Source organism: Balearica regulorum, chromosome 1 (genome assembly GCF_011004875.1).
Source record: "Balearica regulorum gibbericeps isolate bBalReg1 chromosome 1, bBalReg1.pri, whole genome shotgun sequence".
Lineage (NCBI taxonomy): Eukaryota > Metazoa > Chordata > Aves > Gruiformes > Gruidae > Balearica > Balearica regulorum.
The window spans coordinates 188,335,538-188,342,605 of NC_046184.1; positions in this window are offsets into that span (position 1 = coordinate 188,335,538).

Genomic DNA, 7,068 nt, shown 5'->3' on the forward strand with positions numbered 1-7,068 from the left:
GTTGTGTGGTGTGGTTGACATGCTGGAGGGAAGGGATGCCATCCAGAGGGACCTTGACAGGCTGGAGAGGTGAGTCCATGCGAACTGCATGAAGTTCAACAAGGCCAAATGCAAGGTCCTGCACGTGGGTCGGCGCAATCCCAAGCACGACTATAGGCTGGGCAAGGAATGGATTGAAAGCAGCCCTGAGGAGAAGGACTTGGGGGTATCGATTGATGAGAAGCTCAACATGAGCCAGCAGTGTGAGCTTGCAGCCCAGAAAGCCAACCGTGTCCTGGGCTGCATCAAAAGAACCGTGACCAGCAGGTCGAGGGAGGTGATCCTGCCCCTCTACTCCGCTCTTGTGAGACCCCACCTGCAGTACTGCGTCCAGCTCTGGGGGCCCCAGTACAGGAGAGACATGAAGCTGTTGGAGCAAGTCCAGAGGAGGGCCACAAAGCTGATCAGAGAGCTGGAGCACCTTTCCCATGAGGACAGGCTGAGAGAGTTGGGATTGTTCAGCCTGGAGAAGAGAAGGCTCCAGGGAGATCTAATTGTGGCTTACCAGTACCTGAAGGGGCCTACAAGAAAGCTGGTGAGGGACTGTTTATCAGGGAGTGTAGTGACAGGACAAGGGGTAACGGGTTTAAGCTGAAGGAGGGTCAATTTAGATTAGATGTTAGAAAGAAATTCTGCACTGTTAGAGTGGTGAGGCACTGGAACAGGTTGCCCAGAGAGGCTGTGGCTGCCCCATCCCTGGAAGTGTTTAAGACCAGGTTGGATGAGGCTTTGGGCAACATGGTCTAGTGGAGGGTGTCCCTGCCCGTGGCAGGGGGTTGGAACTAGATGATCTTTAAGGTCCCTTCCAACCCAAACTATTCTGTGATTCTATGATAAATGACATATTTAGTAACTTCTGTGAAAGGAGTGCCAAATTCATACATTAGAGTCACTTAAGTAACATTTCTTAAGAAAAAGGGTTGCAAAGGTTTGGGCCCACGGTTCACTTCGCTTATTCAGTGCTGCTGAAAAGATCTCTCACACATTATCAACATAGCTTCTTTGGTTCCAGTCATTCAAGAATTTTACAGAAAAAAAATAATCAAGAAGTTAAATTCAGTTGCCCCCCAAATAAACCCATTCATCGCCACTGTCTGTAAAAAGCAGGAGGGGTTTTTGGTCTAGCACAACTGACAACGTAGAGAAGTCCAGGCTTAGGACAGCTCTGCTGTGCAATGAAGACCATGCGCAATAACCTGGACACAGTAAGTGTTCTGCCCATCCCACTACTTTGCTCATACTAAAGAAGTAGTTGCATAAACATTTTAAACTGGGATAAATGCCACCAACAATAAAATTAGGAAGCAATCCATCCATCTCAAGACGCTCATTTTGCCCCTAGGCCACCACCACTTCCCTGAGAGAAGCAGAAATATCAAGTGGCTGCACAGCAAATTAGATGGGGAAAGTTATTAAAATAGAATTAGCTGATTCAAATAAGTAACTTTTTTAAAAAAAACCCAACCAGTTCCCTGAGCAATGACCCAAATGAACAGGGGAGGTCTGAGAAGCATAGGGAGAACAAAACTGTTTCCTTCTTTGCCAGTGCCATTTTAAAATGTTCAGAGGACTGTGGCTTCCCTGACCCTTCATAATGCTCATTAACAAAACCAAATGCAATAAATATTAAGAGGACAACTCTGCTTCCCATCCTTGCTCCTCCTATTCTCCACACTATACTGCCAGTTTCCACACCTCTACAAAGTTAGGCCAAACCAACTGCTAATGCAGCACAGCGAACTGGATCAGGAAACATGATCAACTAAAAAAAATAGTATTTTCTTTGGCTAAATTAGTTTTCCCACAGAAAAGTGGGACTATTTAGTCCAGAATGTTCTTTTTGAGAGGCCTATTGTTGAGCCTCTACACCGCAACATGTATTTACCCTGTTTTCTATGGTTGTAGTCAAATTCCTCTTAGTATATTTGAAACCTTACAGGTTTCGGTTTTGTTTGAAAGTGCTTATTTCATCTACACACAATAATGACTTCAAGTTTTTACTATATGCCTCCTTTTGATGGCTTTTATTAGGTCAAGTCCAATTCTATGCCAGGCCCTCATTCCTTTGCCTTTGTACAAGACCAGCACTAACCGATCAGCCTTACATCAGCTGGCATCACAAGGACAGCTTCCTTTACACTTTGATTTAAAAAATAAAAGGCAAAGCAAAAAGAAGTCGTGGAGCACCCCACAGAACAACGCCTAGCAGTGGGAATGTCACAAATTCACTAAATCTTGAGGATTTTTAGAAATTTTTGTCTGCTATGTCATCATTTAATGAAAATACTTTGTGCATGTACTTTAATCTGCATGCAAACCCACAGAGCCCATCAAGAGTCAGAATACTTTAGAACCACTAGCTTTACTTCAGAAAATACCAGTGAAAATTTATTTCAGATAAATATATAGTTATATTCACATGGAGAAATGAAGATAAAAAGGGGTTTAGACATCCATTTATTTTGGATTCCTTTCATCACATACATCTATTGCCTGGTTTCCAGAGATCTCAGGCCCTTTCAAGTGCAACTGTAATCACAGGCTTTCAGATCTTGTTAATTCATCTGAGTCACCCAAAATTAGAGGACACAGTTTTAGGTCTTGATCAGTGTATTGTGGCTGGGCTATGGCACAGCAAAGACAATGCGTGCTGCTCGACATAGTCCTGCGTTATCTAACGCTTCAACCAGTCCTTTCTGCGTTCATGCAACTGTCTGGAATCTATTTGGCAATGAATACTCAGACTGTAAGACAAATCCAGCTAAAAATGAAAATGTTTCTACTACAGAAATAGTCTATAAAGATGAAATCCATTACATTACCAGCCTCCAAATGCAGACCTTGAAGGATATACCAGCTAGTGGATGGTTAAGAGTTTCAGCATATTGGGCCAGGATCCAAACCCCTCAAGCCAGTGGGTAATTAACAGACATCTAGGTCCTCCACATGAAAGAAGTCTATTGTTTAAACAGTGACAGAAATTTTTCCTTTCCCTTTCATAGCCAGTCTCTGCTTGTGTTTTAAGATTCCCTTAGGACCATAACAGCGCATGGTTTTAGAAGCTCCACTTCTCAAACAGACCATTTGTTTGACTTTGAGTTGCCCGGAATGCAAAAGTGCTTACATCACAGGTAGAACAAAATCATTTTACAGGCCGAGTGGCTTCTCAGAAATCCCAAATCTCCCTTTTCTTTAATAGCTGGAAAAATCAGTATACAAATAACTTAATAATACCTAAACCCCAACATATCTACTATAGCAACAGAATTACAACACACAGCACTGAGGGCCTGTAAATAGCCTGTGACAAGTCCAATGAGTAAGCAACGTACCTACAGGGAATAAATATTAGTATGTATCTTCATAAATAATGATGGGTTACAGTAAAACTTCTATGATAAGCCAGAGGATGCCCCACTGAACAAGTTATGTAAAGAAGCAATGATCTGTTTAAAATTACCTGTTCTCCAATCTGTTATCTTAGTTAAGATAGATGAGATGGGTGAAAAACAAGGGACTACTTACAGGCTATACTTAAACTAATAAATGTAAAAAAATATTATGTTAAACTTGCATTTTTATATAATGAGGTATAGACACTTATCTATAAGGGATCAAGTTAAATCACCAAGAAGGATACCAGAGAGCATGCGACAGAGAAGGAGCAGGTAAAAATACTCATACTTCAAGAAGAAAAGAGTCAATAAAACAAAGAGCCAATCCAGGCTGAAAAGGACAGAAAAGGTAAATGAGAATTATAAAACATTTTCCGAATGCCCATGGCTTTGACTGCTTTGCTATTTTCTGGAGTCCGACCAATGTCTCTGTACCTCACCCAAGCCTATCTGCCCATACGAGGATACACCCAAATCCCCACCACACGCAAGATCATAAAAACATCCCCGGAGAAGAGAACTGGATGAGGTAGTTCCTTTTGCACCAGCTTCGTCTCCTCCCACTCAAAGGAGCCATTTGCGGTCTCCCTGTCTATGCAATTGTTCATCTGAAGTCTCTAAACACGACCAGAACTATGTAACACAAAAGCATCATTCAGCGACTCAACCAACAGCACTGTTCACCAGGACAGTCAGCCCTTTAATCATCACCCAAAGGTGCTAGCAAATATGTAAGCAAGTGGAACGGGCTGTCCTCACCTCTAGGTGCGGTTACTCAGTCCAGGTCTACGCTGCAGAAGCCGGTGGGAGAGCCCAAGAAGCTGATACTGCTGCTGGAGGAGCGCTGTGGGCAGGGTACTGCAATGTCAGATCAGCATCACTTGTGAGCTTCTGCCACCTAACAAGTTTGAGAAGAACTGAGCTTACTGCCTCACTGGCAGAATTTGCTGCTACGTTGCAAATCTATCTTACAGTCCTAGGTAACAGCAAACCCAAGGAAACTCAGGTATGTTTCAAAACTGACCCAGAGTCATTAATCTTTGCTTTACGAAATATGTATTTCCCATTCCGTTTGCTTCAAATAACAAGCAAATTATATTACTAATTTCTGTTTTGTCTGAGGCGTGTGGTCATGTGCTTCCAGCTTCCTCCATCACTCCCAGTTGCTAGTGAAAGGTTTTGAGTGCTACTAACACTTTATAGGGAATAACACAAGTTACACCAGTGTTACTTCTTCACTACACGTCCTCTGCATTCACTTCCCAAAATACAGAAAACTGCATTTCCAATCTCACTGACATAAACCACATTTATATATGCGTGAATAATGCAAAAAATCTGATTTCAATCATTCTTAAATTGCGTTTTAGTAAGTTCCTTGCATCAGTCTCCAGGGTCGGCCTCGGCACTTCCCTGCTCTCTTTTCTGGAGCCAGGCTTCACCGCGCGTGAGCAGCGCGGTGCGCATTCACTGACGAGCCTCAGGCGAAAGACCCCGCTATGGCAGACAGAATAAGCTCCCGCAAGTTGCTCAGAGCAAAGGGGCTGCTTTCCTCACTGCTGCAGGGTAAAGCCACTGACCGCTTCCAAGTAAAACCGTCATGGTGGTCAGATTCCCAATACTTACATTTCAATGAATTATTGCTGGAAAAAGGCTCGAGCTCATTTGCTGCTCGTGACCATGAAACACATGGCAACTTTATCATCACAAAAACCCAATCATTTCCTAATTGTCAGGCAACCAGACATATACAATCCCGCTATCCAACCATAAAAATGATTATTTAACAACTTACTGTTTATGAGATTGCTGTATCATCTCCATATTGCCGATTAATGCTTACCACATAGTTTCAAAGCACAAGGGCAAACACAGGAGGCCATTTAGGAGGCATTTGAGGAAGAACAACTTTATGAGTAAATAATCTTTTAAAACAACTTCTAATTAATACAATCATTATGGTGCTTGGCTCCATCTTCTCTGTATTTGGCATATTCCTCATATACAATTTGTAACGCCACAAGTGTTTCATAACACTCAGTGTTCACTTGCACGTATTTTAAAAATTCAGTAAAATGAAATTAATCTGCAATCATCATCTCATAACACAGTATATTCCAAGAACAAGAAAAGCTTGTACTTCATTTTAAAATAAACAATTAGAGGGGCAAAATCTTTTTTAAAACATAAACTACTATTTTTATTGGGAGATTTGTCAGCACATCAGTAACACTCAGCCACCCTGTTCCCAACAATGTTATTTTAAGTTGTCTCATTTCTCTGTAGAGTTAGGCAGTGCTCATGGGCTAATCAGTGAACTTCAAACACAGGCACAGATGCAGCCATGTCTATGTAAACATTTAAAAGGTTTTATAAAAGTGCAAGGCAGATGCTGGAAGTTCGAATCTTCTGGAGGATCCTGGGTCTCACCAGAGCTCCAAGTCATGTAAACATAGCATTCCCCCACAAATTAAATTTCCACCTCCCTCCCAACTAAAGAAATACTTTTAATAATAACCACAAGATTAGAAATGCTCTGACAATTATTTGTATGTATTATGTTTATCTCTACAGTTTAAGGTGGTGGTAAAAAAAAGAAGTGACAAAAAAGTGATGACAACCCACCCTCCCCACCTTTTAAGAGTGGGTTCATTTTTGCCTTCACACAGTCACAACACAAACACTTGTAAAGTAATGCTGCTGAAACTTTTAAGGGCAATGTAAACTTTATTTTCACACTTTGAATCAAAAAAGCAGTAATAATTTAGCACTTCATAGAGTACAGCTGCAACCAGCAAAGGCAAGGGGCCAGCAGTGAAATAAAGCAACTCACTCACTTACCAAATAGCTTAATTTGGTGGGCTGGAATGCCCAAACATCCCTCAGTAACTTGCTTTTATTCTCCCCTGCTCCCCACCCATATGCCTGCAGCCCCGCCGAGCTCCGCCAACTGCCAGGACCCCTTTGGCCAAGATAACTTCCCACCGCGGCCTAGCGACTCCACGCCAGCTGTGGGAAGCCCCGCAGACTGTAGGGGGGCACCGCAGGCCGCCTCACCGCACGCTAAGAGACACCGCACCCCGCAGTACCTCAGGCCAGGCAGGCCCCATCAGGCCCAAAACAACGGCCGGGGCCATCCCTGCAGCCTAACGCTCGAACAGATGAGCTGCCTGACGTGCCCCCTTCCCCTCTCGCCCTCTCCGGCCGGGCGGTGCTGCGCCAAGATGGCGGCGCTCCCACAGAGCCTCCCCTCGCCAACACCAGCAAGAGGTTACCACACCGTTCCGCCCCCAAGATGGCGGACGCATCGCCTATCTCTCGGCTCTCTCCCCGCCTCCGCGGCCACATTGGCCAGTGCCGCGCCCACCTGCGCCCCCGCAGCAGCCAATAGCAACAAAGAAAGGTGCGCGTCCTGACGTGACGGCCCACCCCCTGCACACAGCCATTCGCTCGTGCGGTCCGGCCCCGCCTTGCGCATGCGTAGTAGCGACGAGACGCTGGCGCAAAGCCATAACCCGGAAGGCTCCGCGTCTAATCATCAAGGACTCGCCTACCCCACCCTGAGCCGCACGGGGAGGGGGGATGTGGGCGCTACGGACTCGCGCATGCGTCCTCGCCCCAGCCCGGCGGAGAG